This window comes from Thalassophryne amazonica, chromosome 17, assembly GCF_902500255.1.
Source record: "Thalassophryne amazonica chromosome 17, fThaAma1.1, whole genome shotgun sequence".
Lineage (NCBI taxonomy): Eukaryota > Metazoa > Chordata > Actinopteri > Batrachoidiformes > Batrachoididae > Thalassophryne > Thalassophryne amazonica.
This window is the reverse complement of record NC_047119.1, coordinates 16,385,413-16,405,098: the sequence shown is the minus strand read 5'-3', so window position 1 is coordinate 16,405,098 and position 19,686 is coordinate 16,385,413. Positions and strand designations below refer to the sequence as shown.

Sequence of the window (19,686 nt, the reverse complement as noted above, 5' to 3'; positions counted from 1 at the left end):
GGACTTCCTTGACGTATGTCACAGAAGTCTAAAACAAGCTGTTTCCAGTCAAACTTTTGTTTACAACTTTGTACTTTTTCCTATACATGAAATTTTGAAGATGTTTAACATGAATTCTGAAACACATTTAACTGTAAAGTGGCAGATTTAAAAATATTTTTGGACAATATGACCCCTTTATATCAAAATGGTTAATTTTTCTGTTGACTAATCAATAATTATTGCAGCTCCAGCAACACTGACACTGTATATTGAGTAATGTATACTAGGTGATCCTACTCTGACCTTGAACAATCCAGTGATTGTTCTTGTGTACTAGAACCAACATTTCCCTACTGAATACCCAATGAGCAAGTCAATCCATGTCAACAGGGCAGCAACAGTTTGCAAGTCCTTTGGCTGTGATGCTAGTCATTTCTGTACAGCATGCAACACATGCCTTCCCACTGTTGCCACGTGCTTGCTCACAGGGGGTCGTTTTGACCGTTGGGGTTTTTACGTAATTATTGTATGGCCTTGCCTTACAATATAAAGCGCCTTGGGGCAACTGTTTGTTGTGATTTGGCGCTATATAAATAAAATTGATGATTGATGATGATGATGAACACATGCCATCAAGCAGTGTTCGACATACTTGCCAGCAGTCTTAGATCCAGAACCTGGTTCATCTGAACCAAGATCACATTCTGCAGCTGTGTGCCACCTCTCCAATTATAGCCAAGTAACACATGGCACATGCATTGCACCAAGATGTTACCTGCTGTGATCACAGGATGAAGTGACGCGTTTCTTCAAAAAATAAGAACAATCTAAGCCCAAGCGATGTGTGTGTGGACTGATTGTTTCTGGTTATGTATTACAGAGCTCATGTTTTTAATTCTTACTCATCACTGGATGATATAACGGATGTATATGCACCCCTACATATTAATGATTCAGATGAGCTGTACGTGTTTTGGTGTGAATCACCTCTGATGAGAACATCTGGCAAACAGACCTCGCTAAAGAGGCTCTTTCTTTTATCCTCCATCCATCTCTTCATTACTCTTTGTTATAGTCCTACATCTTGCAAAAATGATGAGGAGGACATTTCCCCGGTGCTCTAAAAAAAAAAAAAAAAAAAAAAAAAAAAATACAAAAGAGCAAACAAAACCCAAGGCAACCTGCAGCACTCAGATTCCATAAAACTCAATGAAGCTTATGGGTCATCTGAGACAGAACAGAGAGCGAAAAATTGAAGCTGGGTGATTCATTTTGGAATATGCATGTCTGATGCAACTCTATGCATTAATTTTAGCCCTCTGTTGGCATTATTTAAAGAAAATATTCCAAACAATATTGCAGCACACACACACAGACTAAAAAATGAAAATGATAGCTACATTTTCAACACTGACAGTATCTGTCCAAAACTTTTAGGTATGACTGCAAAAACATGAACAAACTAGAGCGCAAACCTCCACCAACACTAGTTTCAAATTCTACAAATTTTTTACCTTGGAAAAAAATTTCAATTATTTTTATTTTTGAATTAATCATAATACAAAATAAAGATCCAAAGAGCTAAAATAAATAGCTGCTAAATCTGCAATACAGATCAGATGTGGATCAAACTTAGTCTGTTCATTGAGAGTGCCAGTTTGCACGTCACTGTCACAAATGAATGAATGAATGAATGAATGAAAACTGTTTATTTCGAACATTTGATACAACAACAATTACAAGATAGATCAGTAAAGACAACAACAAAAAAGTTCCTACTGTGTACCCAACATGTCCGAAAAGGGTAGGGTGAAGCATCAGCTTATTTATCCCTACCCTTCTTCCCCACAGCCAGTAATACCCTTTGCCACATATACACATAGATTCCTACACAACCTAAACCGATATATATATATATATATATAATTATATATATATATATATATATATATATATATTATATCTATATATATATATATATATATATATATTATATATAATATATATATATATATATATATCAACATACATACACATATACATATATACATACATATACACAAACATAAATATACACCTACACATACCTACTTACATACAAAATACTATATATTTACAAGCCGAAGCAAAAAACAAAAACACCCTAACCCTCATTACCCTTCCTCCTCCCTATACCTAGAAAAAAACATATTTTTGTACCGCTGTTTGAACTGGTTCATGCTTGGACATTGCTTGAGCCCCACTCCCAATCTGTTCCACATCCTCACCCCACAGACAGAAATACAGAAACCTTTTAATGTTGTTAGTGCCCACTGATGCTTTAAATTAAATTTCCCCCTCAGACTGTAATCCCCTGATCTGTTAAAAAACATATTTTTAATATTTGCTGGAAGTAAATTGTTTATTGCTTTATACACAATTTGTACTGTTTGAAAATGAACCAAGTCTGTGAATTTTAAGAATTTGGATTGTAAAAATAGTGGATTTGTATGATCTCTATAGCCAGTATTATGAATAATTCTTATAGCTCTTTTCTGCATTACTGATAGCGATTGTGTTGTACCTTTATAAGTATTACCCCATACCTCTGCACAGTACTGTAAATATGGTAAAACCAGTGAGCAGTAAAGAATGCGGAGTGAGTTGTGGTCCAGAATATGTTTCGCTTTGTTTAGAACTGAAATGCTTCTTGACAGTTTACTTTGTATATGTTTTATATGAGTCTTATATGAGTTTATATGAGTTTATCTTATCATCTATTATCACCCCCAGAAACTTATTTTCATGTACCCTTTCAATATCTACCCCCTCGACTTGTAACTGAACCTGTATGTCTGTATTACAATAGCCAAATAACATGTATTTTGTTTTACTTAAGTTTAATGATAATTTGTTTCTGTCAAACCATATTTTCAATTTTCCCATTTCTATACTGATCCTCCTCAGTAACTCCTGCAAATCCCCCCCTGAACAAAAAATGCTTGTGTCATCTGCAAATAATACTAATTTTAATATTTTGGAAACATTGACAATATCATTTATATAAATTAGAAACAGTTTTGGACCCAATACTGACCCCTGTGGGACGCCACAAGCATTGTCCAAGCATGATGATGTATATTCCCCCAACTTCACAAACTGTTTTCTGTTACTTAAGTAGCTTCTCACCCAGTGCAACACCAACCATTTTTGATAATGCTATTTAATATATCCCATATTCCTTTAATATTGTTTTTGTTATTATATAATATGTTACTATAATATTCCTTCCTACATACCCGTATAATATTAATCTATTTTTGTATTTCTTATATCTATTTTCTGCCTCTTTAGTCTTTAGTTTTATGAATTCTCTATACAGTGTATTTTTCTTATTACATGCATTTCGTAACCCTTTCGTCATCCATGGTCAAGCTTGGATTTTTTGTTTTCTGTAGTCTTGTTTAATTGGACACTTTTTATCATATAATGATGTAAATATTTGTAAAAAAGTTTCATATGCACTATCAACATCACTTTCACTGTATACCTTTTCCCAGTTTTGCTCCTGTAAATCCTTTAGTGTGTTCATGTTTTCCTCTGTCCGCACTCGCCTGTATTTTATTTTCTCCTCTGGCTGATTCCGCCGATGGTTTCTATTATAAACGATGAAAACTGGTAGATGATCACTAATATCATTGATTAATAATCCACTCACAGTGTTATTCTCAATATCATTGCTGAATATATTATCAATTAAGGTAGCACTATGAGATGTAATTCTGCTTGGCCTGGTGATTTTTGGATATAAACTCATACTGTACATTATACTGATAAATTCATCTGTTATTTTATGCTTATTTGGATTGAGCAGATCAATATTTAAGTCACCACAAATGAACACAGTTTTTTGATTAGTTTTTGAGAACGTTTTTTCCATACAGTCAGTGAATGTTTCAATACTAGATCCTGGTGCTCTATATATACAGCTGACTAATACATTTTTGCTTTTTTCTTCACATATTTCAATAGTTATACATTCTAATAAGTTATCAATCACAGTTGTCATATTGTCTACTATTTTATAATCCATGTTCTTATCCACATACACAGCCACTCCTCCTCCACTCTTATTCTGTTTACACAATTAAATTCATATCCATCCAGTTCAAAATCCATTCCTTTATCTTCATTGATCCATGTTTCTGATATAGCAATTATGTTAAATATTTTTTTAAACTGACTTAAATATTCTTTAATGTTGTTAAAGTTTGCATATAGACTTCTGCTGTTGAAATGGATTATTGATAATTTGTTATCCGTTTTAATGATCCGATTAAACTGTTCATCTGTATAATAGCAACAACTGTCATTGATATTTGAGAAGAAATTATTGTCCGGGTCTATATCGTGCTCCAAGTCCAGTACATTGTGGTCTGTGTATTTAAATGTTCTCAGTTCTACTTTTCCATGATCAGCAATCCTTTGAGTTATATCCTTCTTGTCTCCAGATGTAGATGAATAGGTAGTAGATGAATAGGTTCCTTTGGTCTGTGTCATGGTGTTGTGATGTGTTTGTGTCCTCATACCTTATTGGTCATATTTGTCCAGATCCTCGATGTTCCTGATTACCATAACCTTCGCTTGTTCTGGTGTTCCATTCAATTTGATAAATGTTTTGCAGTTGGATGTCCATGTCTGTTGAATTTTTTCCTGCTTTTTTAAGAAACAAGCTTTCCTGGCGATGTCTGCGTTTCTTTTGGTCAGATGTTCATTGATGAATACGTTTGTTCCTTTAAGTTTCCGTCCCTGTTTTAACAATGCCATTTTATGTTTTCTGTTGACAAACCTCATTATAACTGCTCGCTTGTCTCCATCCTCTCTCCTGGGCAGGGGGTGGCACGCTTCAATGTTATTACAGTCCATTTGAATACCTTTAGATTGCAGGAAGTCAAATGAGAGTGACTTAGGCACTTTTGATTGAGATACAATGCAAAAACTACATGAAATGGGCTTTTCGATATTAAGTACAAATGTGCACAAAATCCACAGTCTGGATCAGATCCCAATCAAACTTTGTCAGGTGATAGTGACTGTCACTCTGCACCCCACTTTCAAATATGAGAGTGATTAGGGCACATTTGATTAAGATATAATGTAAAATATACATTAAAAGGGGTTTTCAATGTTAAATTTAAATGGCCACAAAATCTGTAATCTGGATCAAGTTTGGGTCAAACCTTGTCAGGTAATAGTGAGTGCCAGTCTGCACCTTACTTTCAAATATGAGAATGATTGGGGCATGTGTGATTAAGATATAATGTAAAAATACATTAAACAAGGGTTTCAATGTTAAATTTAAATGGCCACAAAATGTGTAATCTAAATCCGATTTGGATGAAACCTTGTCAGGTAATAGTGAGTGCCAGTCTGCACCTTACTTTCAAATATGAGCGTGATTGGGGCAGGTTTGATTAAGCTGTAATGTAAAATATACATTAAACAGAGGTTTTCAATGTTAAATTTAAATGGCCACAAAATCTGTAATCTGGATCAGATTTGGATCAAACCTTGTCAGGTAATAGTGAGTGCCAGTCTGCACCTTACTTTCAAATGTGAGAGTGATTGGGGCATGTTTGATTAAGATATAATGTAAAATATACATTAAATGGGGTTTTCAATGTTAAATTTAAATGGCCACAAAATCTGTAATCTGGATCAGATCTGGATCCATCTTTGTCAGTCGATCAAGGATACTGCCCTACATAAGTCTTTCAAATATGAAAGAAATGTGATCTTGTTTGACAGTTATGAATTTTTGAAAATTCTTTCAATGTTAAAGATAGAGATTTTTTCCAATTTTCCAAGATTTTTCCTGACTTTATGAAAAACTGTGGGCTCCACATTGTTCACAAAAGACAAACAAACAGGGGCGAGAACATAACCTTGCACTTTGTTGGCAGAGGTAAAAATTATCTTCTGTGAGTACTTTTTAAATATAATTCATTTGAGTGGATTACCATGTCTGCAATTCTGATTCACTGACGATTATCCTCTCTTTGTATTCCTTTTGAAATCATGCATTGGACTGAAATACTGCAAAGCAATCAGGATTTCTTAATCTTACAGGGGTCATATTGTGCAGATTTTTTTAAACTGTAGTTTTAAATTTAAAATATATCATTTTAAATGTTCTCAAAATTCCACAACACTGTGTTTACACACATAGAAACTCTCCAACCATAAGCAACGTTTACGCCTGAAACAGGTTGTGACATATGTTGCCGAAATCTGTATCTGGAGTCCTAATTTCTCCATGAGACATGGAGCGAGTCTGCAGTCTGTGGTACGCAAGTGTGTGTGTGTTTGTGTGTGAAAACGAGCGAGCGAGAGACCCACTACAAATGATGAAGGGCCACGGTCAGCAGCAGCATCTTTCCATTTAAAGTAACAGATACAAAATAGCAGATCATTTCTAAATTAATTGAAAACAACTTTATTGATGCATCACTTCAAGATGCATCACTTGAATCTATCAGGTATAATCTTCTGCAATTTCAAAAGCTGCTTTTAAGACCCTTGAGTACCAACAGTAGCTTGCTATAAAGGTACATAATATGACAATCAATCAATCAATCACTCTCTCTCCCTCTCCCTCCCTCCCTCTCTCTCTCTCTCTCATCGTCCTTAATCGTAAACTCAAACCGAAATCAAAGGTCTACAATTTCATATAATTTAATGAAAAATCTAAAAGCCAAGATGATGGGTTGCATAAGTAATGGAATGCTTTAGTAAAATACCTGAAAATAATTACTTTTATTGCCAGTTATACAACTTCATGATGAAATGGTGTAGAGAACTTTTTTCACCAAAACATCAGCTCTAGGCTTGCATCTCAGATGTACCTTCTGGCAAATTGTAGCTAAACTTTCAGGTCTTCTTTTAAGAAAATCCTTCGCTATACCACTTTATCATGAAGCTATATGACCGGGGATACAAAATGCAAAGCATGCACTATGCAGTTGCGGTTCGTTGTGCCCAGTCAGGTGCATTGCTAGGTTGGTGGTACATACACACAAGTGACCGCACCTACCACATAAAGCTTAGATTAATGCAAACTGAATATAAAGCTATAATGCTAACTGAGTATAAAATTAACTGAATATGAAGATTAGGGAAAACTGAACTAAATCTTTAAAAAATAATCAAAGTAAAGTTGGGACAGTTTAAAGCTAACTGCATCTATTGTTTTTTTAATTAAGTAATAAATTAAAAGGGGTCATATTATACAACAAGCTAATATAGGTTTGCAACTAACTGAATATAAAGCAAAGTGATTCTAAACAGCTAATCATGCCACTTCCCCAATAAAGTTTGCAATGCATCAGTCAAAAGTTGCACAGTTTTTCCAGTTACAGCTACATGCGTGTTTTGGTGGCTTCCCTCATAAGTCTCCATCTTATATGGTCTTTCAGTTAAACTGTACAGATTTACCCTGCAGTGCCAAACTATTTATTTCTTAATAATTTATGTCAGTATATTCCAAAACAAGCTTGATCATGTATCCATGTCTTAACATGTCAAAAGACAACTAAATATAAAAGTGTTGATTTGTATTAATAATGCAGCTCATATTTAGTTTGTCCAATTAAATGCCCTCTGAAAATGAAGAGACTATGTATAGCAATAGCTGTAATTTCTTAATAGTTAGTCATGTTTTGTTGAGCCCTTTAATTTAAAGATATAGATGTACTCTGTGATTATTTCATTTCAACTCCGTTGTGGTGAAGTACAGAGGCAAAATTACAAAAATGGTATGTCATTGCTAAAGTACTTATGGATTGTAAAGTATTGTGGAAGAGTCTTAAGCACTTAGCACAAAGTGTTTGTATATACAGTGCCATCTAAAAGTATTGGAACACTTGGTATTTCACACAATTTAATTTGTTTATGCCATTTCAAATACAAAAACAAACCAAAATACAAAAAATAAAAATTTCTAAAAATTTCTTCCTTAAACTCAAACTGAAAGCAAATTTCTACAACTTGATATAAATTAATTAAAAAATATAAAAGCCAAGATGATGGGTTGCATAAGTCAGTGATTTTCAACCTTTTTTGAGTCGCGGCACCCTTTTTATATTTTCAAAATCCTGCGGCACACCACCAACCAAAATAATATTATAATGCTATTACCTCTGGTTTTGCGCAAAACCCAATTATCGCAATAGAAAATCAATACAGAAAACACCGCATTTCGAAAATCCTCAAGCATTTTGCGCTCTGATCTCAAGTAGGGCTGTCACGATTAGGAATTTCTGGAGACGATTAATTGTCAGACAAATAATTGCGATTGACGAATATATTGTCTATTTTTTTTTCTTTTTTCCCCTTCTTTATATTCTACTATTGTAGTATAATTACACAACTCTGGAAGAACGTTTGGCTTCTGTGAGTGAAACTGGGAATGGTGCAACATTTTTATTTTTATCTTCATTTTACATACAGTCCCAACTTTTTCTGATTTGTGGTTGTTTCTGTTGCATTTCTGAAATTGTTTCTCCTCATCAGTCACGTTTTGTGCTTAAACACTGCATTAAGCTCAAGATTGAACAAATAAATACCTTTGGAAAATAACAGCTGTTAAAGTGCAGAGTTCTCACCTGCTTTTTGTGATCTCTGCGTCTGAACATTGTTTTTTTTTTTTTTTTTGTGGCTCAGTTCATTCATATATTCTCATTTTTTAAATATGTTTTTAAAGATATTTGACCGTTTATTTCATCTCATGATCTCATAAATTCAGCATACAACGCGCACATGGTGTGAACAGGACGGTAACGGCAGAATCACACCTTTAGAGAAAGTTCAGAGAGAAGTAAAGGCAGCTTCACGTTTCCGTTTTGTTAACTCGGGTTAAAATCCTCTCTCTGCTCCGCGCTCGCTGCGCACTGAACGTGTCGCGACTGCATTCAGGAATCTCCCTCACTCACCCCCTCCCCTCCCTCCCTCACCCCCTCCCTCGCAGTCTGCAGCCTGTTAACTCCGCGCGCGCGCGCACACAGGCACATACACACACACCGACAGCTCCGCATTTTAGACGGCTTTTGAAGAAGACGGCACTGTTTTAATCGGCCGTCAGCCTCCTTGTTATTGTCCCGCCTTAAGACGAGAGCGAGGCTGCAGCACGTTTGACATCAGATTCTGAGTCGTTTTATGCTTTATGGATAAAATAAATAATTCACGGTAATCGCGAATATGAAAAATACCCACGGCACCCCTGAAGATCGATCCCGGTTGAGAATCACTGGCATAAGTAATGGACCACTTTGGTATAATGCCTGTAAATAATCAGTTTTATTGCCAGTTTTCTTTAGACAGGTCAGGGGATGGATACATGAACATTTCCAAGTTACTGAATATGTCTTGGACTTTATTTACATCAATTAGGAAGAAATACAAACAGTATGGCACTCTATGGTAAATCTGTGTGGAGTAGACAGTTCTCAAATACTGAGTGACTGTGCAATAAGTAGAAGAGTGAGGAAAGCCACCAAGACATCCAGACAACCCAGAAAAAAGTTATAGGCTTCTCTGGCTGTGACTGGAGAAATTGTGCATAGTGCATGTTTTGCATTTTGTATCCCCGGTCATATAGCTTCATGATGAATTGGTATAGCGAAGCTACAATTTGCCAGAAGGTGCATCTGAGATGCAAGCCTAGAGCTGATGTTTTGGTGAAAGAAAATTCTCTACAGCACTTCATCATGAAGTTGTATAACTGGCAATAAAACGAATTATTTTCAAGCATTTTACTAAAGCATTCCATTACTTATGCAACCCATCATCTTGGCTTTTAGATTTTTCATTAAATTATATGAAATTGTAGACATTTGCTTTCAGTTTGAGTTTAAGGAAGATCATTAGAGAGAGAGAGAAAGATACATAGTTTAATAAATTGTCATATTATGTACCTTTTTAGCAAGCTACTGTTGGTACTCAGGGGTCTTAAAAGCAACTTGTGAAATTGCAGAAGATTATACCTGATAGATTCAAGTGATGCATCTTGAAGTGATGCATCAATAAAGTTGTTTTCAATTAATTTAGAAATGATCTGCTATTTTGTATCTGTTACTTTAAATGGAAAGATGCTGCTGCTGACCATGGCCCTTCATCATTTGTAGTGGGTCTCTCTCTCTCGCTCTTTCTCACACACACACACACACACACACACACACACACACACACACACACACACACACACACACACACACACACACACACACACACACACACACATTTGCGTACCACAGACTGCAGACTAAAGGTGGGCAATACTGGGAATTTTGTATTGATCCGATACCAAGTAAATACAGGCCCAGTATCACCGATATCGATACCGATACTTTTTCATATTTAAGCTTCGTAGATCCAAAGGATCCAAAGGACCTAGGACAGAATTTCGCCAAACGTTGTACGTGACAACAAAATACTTTATCATAATCAACATTTTTGTTTAAAAAAATATCACTCAACACAACTTAAAACATAATCTCCAGAGGTGGAGAGCTGAGTCGAGGAGAGTGCTGAGTGGACGGGCCATGCTGAGCCTACCTGCATGGCTGTTGGCTGGCGCTGCTGAGCCATGTGACAGCGCAACAACAAAAGACCAGAGGTGGGAGGGTGCACTGCTCCATGTTGTGTGACACAGCGCAGCGCTGCTCTTACAGACAGAGAGTAGACTTTGATGAATCTGCGTGCACAGCAGTCAGTGCGTGCAGGAGAGGAAAAAAAGCTTGAGTATTGATTTTTTTACACGAGGATCGTTCAATATCAATACCAGCGTTGGTATCGATATTATCGATATTAGGATTGATCCGCCCACCTCTACTGCAGACTGGCTCCATGTCTCACGAAGAAATTAGGACTCCAGATACAGATTTCGGCAACATATGTCACAACCTGTTTCAGGCATAAATGTTGCTTATGGTTGGAGAGTTTCTATGTGTAGTTACACACATCTCATAATGCAAATTCTTGAACACATCATCAGTGATAGTACCTGGGGTCATGGGGGGTTTCGGGTCTTTCAACTTCAGACCCCCTCACCCAGGCGACCCGACTGGGAGCAATCAATTCCCCGGCCTGTGTCCAAGAAGCCATCGCCCACTGCTTGTCCCTCCTGATCCACAGCCACCGTGAGGCTCTCTCTGCAGCCTCAGATGCTGCAGTGATGGCCTTTCTCTTGCGTGCTCCGGTGATGCCCAGGAGGCTGTAGGCCTTGCAGAGTGACTTTCCTGCAAAGCCCCTTCCTCCAACTTCGACGGGAAAGCACCTCGCACGCCACCCCCATCTGCAACACTTCTCCACCAGCTCAGCGTACTTCTCCCTCTTCCTCTCACTGGCTTCCTCCATTCTCTCCTCCCAGGGCACTGTAAGCTCCAACATAATGACCTGCTTGGATGACTCTGAGAACAGGACGATGTCTGGTCTAAGGCTGGTTTCCATGATGTTTTCAGGGAACCGAAGCTGTTTCCCCAGGTTCACCCTTAACTGCCAGTCCTTTACTGCTCCCAGGAGGCCTGTCTGGGCCTTTGGTCGGGCGGGTGGTTGTTCTCCAGCTCGCACAAATGAGATTTCCCGTCTTAATGGTTTCAAGCTCTTGCTCTGGACTATGGCAGTATTGATGGACTCAACAACTGCTTTCAGCACCCGGTCATGGCGCCAGCGATAGCGACCATCCCCCAGCGCTTTAGGGCAGCTGCTGAGGATGTGCTGCAGAGTTCCTCTTCCCTGACACAAGGGACATACTGAGGTATCAGCCTTGCCCCAAGTGAAAAGGTTCGACGGGCTGGGCAGGACATCATAGACTGACTGGATTAGGAATTTGATGCGGTAGGGTTCTGCCTTCCACAACTCCAGCCATGAGATCTTACTCTCCATGGCTTCCTCCCATCTGGTCCATGCTCAATCCCACCATCTGGCTTGCACGCTGCTCCTCAACCCCAGCTCTCACTTCGCGTTGAACCAGGTCCTGCCTTTCCTTGCCCTCAAGTTTGTTGTAGTGGATTGTTGGAATGGTTCCCAGGCCTGCCCGGCCAATTGCCGCAGATCCCACAAGCTCTTTGTGTAAACATAGTGTTGTGTTTAAAATGATATATTTTAAATTTAAAACTACAGTTAAAAAAATCTGCACAATACGACCCCTTTAAGATTAAGAATTCCTGATTGCTTTGCAGTATTTCAGTCCAATGCATGATTTCAAATGGAATACAAAGAGGGGATAATCATCAGTGAATCAGAATTGCAGCAGGATATTCTTGTAAAAAAAAAGACATGGTAATCCACTCAAATGAATTATATTTAAAAAGTACTCGCAGAAGATCATTTTTACCTCCGCCAACAAAGTGGGAGGTTATGTTCTCGCCCCTGTTTGTTTGTCTTTTGTGAACAATGTGAAGCCCACAGTTTTTCATAAAGTCAGGAAAAATCTTGGAAAATTGGAAAAAATCTCTACCTTTAACATTGAAAGAATTTTCAAAAATTCATAACTGTCAAATAAGATCACATTTCTTTCATATTTGAAAGACTTATGTAGGGCAGTATCCTTGATCGACTGACAAAGTTTGATCCAGATCTGATCCAGATTACAGATTTTGTGTCCATTTAAATTTAACATTGAAAACCCCATTTAATGTATATTTTACATTATATCTTAATCAAACATGCCCCAATCACTCTCATATTTGAAAGAAAGGTGCAGACTGGCACTCACTATTACCTGACAAGGTTTGATCCAAATCTGATCCAGATTACATATTTTGTGGCCATTTAAATTTAACATTGAAAACCCCATTTAATGTATATTTTACATTATAGCTTAATCAAACATGCCCCAATCACTCGTGCCTAAGTCACTCTCATTTGTGACAATGACGTGCAAACTGGCACTCTCAATGAACAGACTAAGTTTGATCCACATCTGATATGTATTGCAGATTTAGCAGATATTTATTTTAGCCCTTTGGATCTATATTTTGTATTATGATTAATTCAAAAATAAAAAAAATTTAAAGGTAAAAATTTGTAAAATTTGAAACTAGTGTTGGTGGAGGGTGGTGCTCTAGTTTGTTCATGTTTTTGCAGTCATACCTAAAGGTTTTGGACAGATACTGTCAGTGTTGAAAATGTAGCTATCATTTTCACTTTTTAGTCTGTGTGTGTGTGTGTGTGTGTGTGTGTGTGCTGTGATATTGTTTGGAATATTTTCTTTAAATAATGCCAACAGAGGGCTAAAATTAATGCATAGAGTTGCATCAGGCATGCATATTCCAAAATGAATCACCCGGCTTCAATTTGACATTTTTCGCTCTCTGTTCTGTCTCAGATGACCCATAAGCCTCATTGAGTTTTATGGAATCTGAGTGCTGCAGGTTGCCTTGGGTTTTGTTTGCTCTTTTGTATTTTTTTTTTTTTTTAGAGCACTGGGGAAATGTCCTCCTCATCATTTTTGCAAGATGTAGGACTATAACAAAGAGTAATGAAGAGATGGATGGAGGATAAAAGAAAGAGCCTCTTTAGCGAGGTCTGTTTGCCAGATGTTCTCATCAGAGGTGATTCACACCAAAACACGTACAGCTCATCTGAATCATTAATATGTAGGGGTGCATATACATCCGTTATATCATCCAGTGATGAGTAAGAATTAAAAACATGAGCTCTGTAATACATAACCAGAAACAATCAGTCCACACACACATCCCTTTGGCTTAGATTGTTCTTATTTTTTGAAGAAACATGTCACTTCATCCTGTGATCACAGCAGGTAACATCTTGGTGCAATGCATGTGCCATGTGTTACTTGGCTATAATTGGAGAGGTGGCACACATCTGCAGAATGTGATCTTGGCTCAGATGAACCAGGTTCTGGATCTAAGACTGCTGGCAAGTATGTCGAACACTGCTTGATGGCATGTTCTAAACCTGCTGCATGCTGTACAGAAATGACTAGCATCACAGCCAAAGGACTTGCAAACTGTTGCTGCCCTGTTGACATGGATTGACTTGCTCATTGGGTATTCAGTAGGGAAATGTCTTGGTTCTAGTACACAAGAACAATCACAGGATTGTTCAAGGTCAGAGTAGGATCACCTACAAGTAGTATACATTACTCAATATACAGTGTCAGTGTTGCTGGAGCTGCAATAATTATTGATTAGTCAACAGAAAAATCAACAGTTTTGATATAAAGGGGTCATATTGTGCAAAAATATTTTTAAATTTGCCACTTTACAGTTAAATGTGTTTCAGAATTCACGTCAAACATCTTCAAAATCTCATGTATAGGAAAAAGTACAAAGTTGTAAACAAAAGTTTGACCCGAAACAGCTTGTTTTAGACTTCTGTGACATACGTCATGGAAGTCCATATTTGAACTCCTATTTGCTGTGAGACATTCTCGTTATTCAAGCTGCACATCTGTACTAGAGCATCAGCGAGAACGGAGAGAAGGCACATCGGGGTATCAATATGTTTTTTTTTTGTTGGTTTGTTTGTTTTTGTACTGCACAGGAAGCTCACAATCTAACTAAAATCTAACAGCTCACAAAATATAACTAAGGGCCCCTTCACACATAGTGCGAATCCATGCAACTCCAGGGCAACTAACGGTGGGAGAGTTCGTATGAGCACACCATGAAACATCGCGCCACTGGGCAGGTGCGCCCGATGCCAGTGTGACGGTTTGTGCATGCAGGAACACAGTGCCAGCTGTGAAGAAAAATAATAATAATAAAAAATACATGCTGCAATGGTTCCATGCACGCGGGAACACAGCAGCTTTATATCCACTTAGATGACAATGACTTTGCTTTATGAAAATTCAGTAAGGTATATCTTGTATTATACATTCCAATTCTAAGGTAGAACTCTACCAGTGTATACTAAAGTATATCTAAATATCTAAAAAAAAAAAAAAGAAAAAAAAGAATAAGAGTAGAACCACTTTGGTGCCTGGTCTTGAGAACCAGGGATGGTAAGTTTATGTTCAGTTAGCTATATTAGCTTGTTGAAACCCCCTAGCATAATAGGCTATAACACCTTTAATATATTACTTTATGTTTTTAAAAACCATTTATAACCATATAAACGATTATATTTTGAACTATAATCAGCTGGCTTTTATTGTACTAGCTTTACATTCAGTTAGTATTTAAAAATTTAGCTAACTTTTCACTTAGTGTTACATTTAGCATCTACATTAGCTTGCTGAAAATGAGAATAGGCTGTTTTTTAATATGTTACTTTACATCATATACAAAATTATCCGTAAGAATAAAATGTCCTTTAGTTTTACCATGTAAAACATATATTTTGGATATGTTATAGGATATTATGCATTTAATGTAATTTACTTATTATACTAAAATTAAATTATATATGTCAATTCGTCTTCTGGTGTCACAGTAACTAGTCAAAATGTAAAAATTCCTATCTCTGTACCAACATATTTGATGTGATCATTTTTTTAAACAAATTTCATAGGAAGTTTTATTTTTTAATAACTAAGTGATACTGACCGTATTTTTATTTTATTTTTTTCCTTACCGTGGTTTGCGCTCGTTCACGGAGCCGTCATCATAAACGAATGATTGATTGACGTAACATTCGCTGCACATCTTGGCCGGAGATCCGGCGCTGTCGGTGGTCTGCGTCGAGTCCCCCTTCACAAAGTGCGCATCCTGGATGAAGTGCATCGGAGTCTGATGTGCTGCCAGAGACGACGCGCTCTTTTTAAAAAGGTGACACTCTCTCTCTCTCTCACCGGTGCGTCCTGGCTGCAGATGGCCCAGTGGCGACCTTTATTTTTTTTTTTCTCCCTCTCTCCTCTTTCAGCCCACGCAGCCAGACGGCTGCGAGCAAAAGTGGCAACTTAGGCTGAAAGATGTAAAATATCAACAAGAATCGGACTCACTCTCCGCGCGAGCAATATGTTCTCCTGAAGCATGCTGAGGACAGATCTGCACATGATGGAGATGACAGATTTCATTCCTGAAGTGACACAGAACTGTTGAATTATCACCAAACTCCTTATCGAGAGAGATTAGCGCCATCTGCCGGAGACCAACGGGTAAATTTAAAGCGAGCCTCCAGCTACATTTTAGACTAGAGAAAAATACAAATTATTAGAAAAAATGTTGTTTTATACACACAAATGCATATATATATATATATATATATATATATATATATATATATATATATATATATATATATATATATATATATATATATATATATATATATATAATGAATACACATAATCTGCACATAATGGGAAAAAAATACAGGTGTCCAAAGCTGATTTTTTTGTTGTTGTTGAGTTGCAGCATTTCTGTGTCATTTTGACCAGAGTTCAGAAATTATTGCATGGCTGCTCATCTGTACTGTTTTGGGTCACCATTGAGGGAACCAAAGCAAAGCCCAGTGGAAATTTTATCCAGGTTCCCTGTATACAGAAGTGTACCTGGCTGCATTTCTTGCTATTTGTTAGAGCCCAACCGATATGGATTTTTGTTTGTGGGCTGATACTGATATTATGGAGTTTAAAAAAAATACGATAGTTATATATGTATTCTGCGGATATGCACATAAAAAAGACAATGATTCATAACATTTCATCATCAGATCCTTATGTCAGAGAAATGCAATTGTGTATTTGTGGCAGACTTTCAACACACAATGGATATAATTCACCATACCGTGTTTCCTGTTTGGTATATGGAAATGCCCAGATGTGCTAAGCACATACCAGTGGTGGTTAGAGTGTGTTCCTTGTTCTGCATATGTTAACACGCAGAGGTGTGCATATTGATGTTTCCTGTCTTGGCCCCTGCATGAGTAATTGACAATGTGTATTCCTGCTATGTGTATAACAAGCTGTCTTTGATATTTAAGTTTTCTGTCTCGGCCCTCTGTGGTGCTTTCCTTGTCAGAACTCCTATGTGGTTAATGGGTGGGGCTGAGCTGTTATCAAGTCTGAATTATGTGAAAAGGAAAAATAAAGTGACACGCAAATGTGTTGGCAAAATGGAAAATTGTTGCTCCTTCTTTCGGCTATCGCAATTTCCACACTAGTGACCCTGACATCTGTCTTTTGAATGTTTTTGAAGGACAGTCCGATGCGATCATGATTGCAAATGCTGTGTCTTTGAAGCTCCCTGAGTCCTTGGATTCGTCAGCTTCGGCTTGGTTCGCATAAACGGAGGCGCAGTTTGTGCTGCAGGATATCACCTCGGATTACACAAAGTACTATTATGTCATATCCAAGCCGAAAAAGAAGGTACTCCACCCTTCTGCCAGCCACAACAGTCTGGTGCAACCAGGTCAGGACGAAATATGTAGAGAAAAAGGAACGCCGGCGCAACACCGATGACTGCATAACAAAAAATACAGATTGACGTTTCATTGTAACACTACATCAAAACAGAGACAGTTCACATTTTTCCCTCCAAAAACAGAATATCTTCAATGTCCTTTCAGGAATTTGTATTCATTGACCCCTGTCATCATTTTTCATTTCATTTTTTTACACTCCTGTTAGTCAACTGTTTAGTGTATTTTATAGCTGCTGCTTTTTTTTTTTTACCTGTTTAATACTTCTGTTAGTTTTTCAGTGTAACTGCTGTGAATTTTAATAAATTTATTTGCGTCTGTATGAGCCTTAGGAGTGGTTAGCTTATCCATTATTGGTTAGCTCGTGTTTGCTTGGCTACATTCTCGAATTTCTTAGTGCACAAAGTACACTACTAATTCTACACCCTCCATAAATCCTGCGTGATGTTGGAAGATAGGGTGGCTCTCTTAGAGAGCCGTGTCCGTAAGTTAGAGCACATTCTTAGGGCAGTGGAGTTAGATGTTATAGGCACTCCAGATGATGTTAGTGTTGGGCCGGCTAGCGAGCCCATTAGCATCAGCTTAGAAACGCCGGATGTGGAGAATGGCTTTCGGACTGTGGCTTGGTGCCGGAAGCCCCGTAGGGCTTGGTGCCGGAAGCCCCGTAGGGCTTGGTGCCCGAAGCCCCGTAGGGCTTGGTGCCCGAAGCCCCGTAGGGCTTGGTGCCCGGTTGTGGCACCCCAATCACACTCACCAGTGCCAAATGTGAATCGGTTCTCCCCCTTGGATTTGCCAGATGTGAATTCTCTGAGCCCACAAGTGACTTCCACTCCTGTCTCCAGGCCGAAACACCGGACTTTAGTGATAGGGGATTCTCTCACCCGCAACAGACGCCGGCTAACGTTAAATGTATTCCTGGGGCCAGAGCTCCCGACATTGCATCTCATCTTAGGGTGCTGATGCTGCAGAAGGGAAGACAGACGAAGGAACATGATATGAGATATAGTCACATAGTTATTCACGTTGGCACCAATGATATCAGGATGAAGCACTCAGAGGTCACAAAAATGGACATAAAGAGGACTTGTGACCTTGCCAGAAAGATGTGTTGGCATTGATTAATAGTCTCTGGTCCCCTCCCCTCCCGGGGTACTGATGAGGCATTTAGCAGGCTGACATCATTAAACAGGTGGCTGGCGCAGTTTTGTAGACAGCAAGGCTTTAGTTTTATTGATAACTGGCCTTTGTTCTGGGGCTGCCATGGCTTGCTGATGCCGGGGAAGGCGTCGTCTTGTCTGCGAACATAGATGGAGCTCTACAGGGAGGGTAACATTAGGAATCTACAGCAGGCCGCACAGCAGGTGATTAGAGACCCTGCAAGGCTTATGACAAATGTGGGTGTGGAATCCATTAGCTTAGCTGGGAATTTAGTGCAGAAAATCCACTATGGTGATAGTGCAGTTTATTTGCCAGGGAGGGAATTTCAACAAGTTGAGACTGTGGCCTGCTTCCGTAGTCGTGTCCATAAAAATCATAGAGGGATATGCTTTCCAAACTTAATACCCATTACTATATTGGATGATGTTGAAATAGAGGATGGCCCAGTGGTTGTTCCAGCAATAGCAAAGATTTTGTGTCTGCTACCTACAACGCGCGTGGAATGTCTTAAACCTAAACCTACTTCTAGGCATCTTATATATGCTACTCTGGAACCACCCCTAAACCCGAACAGTTCAACTGTCAACCCCACTGAGGTCCTTAGACTGGGTCTCATTAACATAAGATCACTGTCCTCAAAATCATTGTTGATCAATGATCTAATTATTGATCATCACTTAGATATGATTGGGCTATGTGAAACCTGGCTTAAACCTACAGCTGCCCTCCCCTTAAATGAGGCCTGCCCACCAGCATATACATTTAGTCACGTCCCTCGTGATGCGAAGCAAGGCGGGGGTGTTGTTCTTATTTATAAATCTAGGTTTAGCTTATTAGCTGTTGGGGGTTACAAATATCACTCATTTGAGCATCTGATTCTCTGATTCGCTCTGCTCAGGATATAACACATTGCCAAGGTCAGAAGCATAAAAATCAGTCGTATTACTTTGTCACTGTATATATGCCTCCTGCCCTGAATTCTTAGATGAATTTGGTGCGTTCATCTCTAACTTGTCAACTAGTGTAGATAACATTCTGATCATTGGTGACTTTAACATTCATATAAATAAGCCTTCTGATCCCCTCTGCAAATCATTTATGTAAATTGTGGATGCATTAGGATTTCGGCAATGCATTCGGGATTCGACGCACATTAGTGGAAATACCCTGGATCTG

General features: G+C 38.2%; 1 pseudogene; it reads right to left on the bottom strand.

Annotated features, from left to right (window-relative positions):
• The window catches only part of LOC117529485, an 80,895-nt pseudogene extending 65,164 nt beyond the window's left edge, over positions 1–15,731 (bottom strand).
• Positions 15,732–19,686: the final 3,955 nt, after the last annotated feature.